This window comes from Babylonia areolata, chromosome 15, assembly GCF_041734735.1.
Source record: "Babylonia areolata isolate BAREFJ2019XMU chromosome 15, ASM4173473v1, whole genome shotgun sequence".
In the NCBI taxonomy this organism is placed as follows: Eukaryota; Metazoa; Mollusca; class Gastropoda; order Neogastropoda; family Buccinidae; genus Babylonia; species Babylonia areolata.
The window spans coordinates 2,602,648-2,605,147 of NC_134890.1; the positions used below are offsets into that span (position 1 = coordinate 2,602,648).

The 2,500-nt window shown below is 39.8% G+C and overlaps 1 protein-coding gene across 1 annotated transcript in view; it reads right to left on the bottom strand.

Moving 5' to 3' along the window:
* LOC143290373 (uncharacterized) overlaps window positions 1–1,538 on the bottom strand; it is a 16,613-nt gene extending 15,075 nt beyond the window's left edge. Inside the window, exon 1 of the mRNA XM_076599751.1 lies at window positions 1,402–1,538. The gene's annotated coding sequence lies outside the window, so the exon portion shown is untranslated. The remainder of the gene's footprint in view (window positions 1–1,401) is intronic.
* Between the last annotated feature and the right edge of the window lie 962 nt (window positions 1,539–2,500).

The following is a 2,500-nucleotide window of genomic DNA, read 5'->3' on the forward strand; positions in this document are numbered from 1 at the left end:
ATGCTCTTGTTACAGTAATCACAGACGACTGAAACATTGAAATTATAATACGAAGAGTGAAAAGCAAAATATTCAGTGAAACATATCTCCATTATTATTCCCCACAGCTGATAGAATTTTTTTTTTCTTGAATTAATCACATAGGACAGTTCGACGGGGGAGAGGGGGTGGGGGAGAGAGAAGGGGGGAGAATGTGTCAAGTATATACATCGCGAAACCAGTATGTATGTGTGCGTGTCTGAAATCTGAATGACACAGGAAACGAATGATGAGCGCCCGGTGGCAGCCGTCAGTCGGCTCTACCCAGGTAGACAGCCTGTTGTGCAAATAACCCCGTGTTTGTAAAGCGCTTAGAGCTTGGTCTCCGAGCGAGGATAGGCGCTATATAAGTATCCATATCAATAGGAAAAAAACAAAACTGTTGGTGACTTTTTCGACGAAAACACATTAGCGATTTTCATGGAAGACGACATCAAGACAATAAACCGAAACGGCAGTCTCGTTATTTTCTGCACACGGGTCAAGTGGAACCATGACACCGAGGTGTCTTGCATAGCTGAAATCCGCGCGCACACACACACACACACACACACACACACACACACACAGCCCCCCCTCACACACACACACACACACACACACACGCAGGTTTCAATTATCCTTTCACTCCTATTGGAGTATGGAGGATTACTGCAAAATACTCTTTTCGTGCCCATAACAAACATTTCCAAATACACAACAATGTCACATAAAAGTTGAGAAAACACAAAATGTCTTTTAACTCCAAAAGTATAACTAGGCAACATTTGCAAATCTAATCATCCTACTTACAGCTAAAATGACTTTTTTGCCTCCTTTGAGCATATTACAAAAATTAAAAACCGATTTTGGAGACAAATATTTTTTAGGAACATATCTATTTCGTAACTGATCATAATTGGGACATTCCATTATAAAATGAAACTCATCACCAATCACAGACATGTTACAAACCTTACAAAACCGTAACTCTCGTAGTATGCCTTTGTGTCTCCCTGTTTCTATTTCCAGCTTATGATTACTACTTCGAAATCTGAAGAAGCTGATAACATAATTATCAGGCATTTGACTTATATATTTTTCTCTACCAAATCCACTTTTGAAATTTCGATAAAACAAACATTTACTACTCACACACAGAGCCACACACACACACTGAAAGATGGCGACTTGATAACTCGAGACTCGCTCAAAAACTGAGATAATAAAATTGTCTGTGGTGTTGGAAATGTAGTCAATGTGGTCGGAACTTTCTGCGTAGAACTGTCTTGATCAGGCATGACAGAAGGCCACTTATTAGTTGTTGACTAGAGACAGGTGAGCAATATACAAGGCTCGAAACTGACAATGTCTCTTTCTCACCTTCAAGACGTCGATCTCATCTGCTCCATGTTCAGCTGTAATCCAAGGTCGACAAGCCAGGAAGTGTGACGTTGTGAAACTTGTCGTTCATGTGACGAATTAGAATAACAATGGTGTCCTCCCAACAAGAAACAGCCCACGTTACGTGCATTCTTTGTGGAGGAGAGGGGTTAGGGGTGGAGAGGGAAGGAGAGAGGGGTGGGGGGGCGGGTGGTGTGGAAAACGACACTTTGACACTGCTGACATTTTTTGACTCACTTGTCTAAACAAAGTGAGTCTATGTTTTAACCCGGTGTTCGGTTGTCTGTGTGTGTGTGTGTGTGTGTGTGTGTGTGTCCGTGGAAAACTTTAACATTGACATTTTCTCTGCAAATACTTTGTCAGTTGACGCCAAATTAGGCATAAAAATAGGAAAAATTCAGTTCTTTCCTGTCATCTTGTTTAAAACAATACTGCACCTCTGGGATGGGCACACACACACACACACACACACACACACACACACACAAAATGAAGCCTAATTATATGCAAACTGCATTTACTGTTACATTTATATTTTTTATATTCTATAAACTTGGCACTTTCATCTGATATTCTGACACAACAACAAGAGCGGTCATTTTTATAATTTTTGTTCAAACAGGAACTTCTTTTGCTAAGCATGGAAGTTTTATTTATTTTGCAAACGTTTTGGTGCATATAGTAAAAAAGGGAAATTACTCTGTAATTAATGCTAGGGGACTTAATTTGCTTTAAACTGATATTTCTCATCTTAAACATTACATTTTGAAATTATACTCAATACATAAAAAGCTTGTGTGTTTTACTCTCAGTGTACAAATACAGAATGCATTTTAACGATTAGATTTTTTTAAAGTGTATCACAAGTGAGTCTTGAAGGCCTTGCCTCTCTTGTTTTTGAAATGGTTCTTACACATTGAGCCAGGCTAGAGGCAGGTTGGTGGGGAGAATTACACACACACACACACACACACACACACAAACTCTCTCTCTCTCACACACACGTTTGAACAGGAGCTGCATATTATATGTGGACGGGGCTGGTGACTACATCTTCAGGTAGATGGTTGTTGATTGC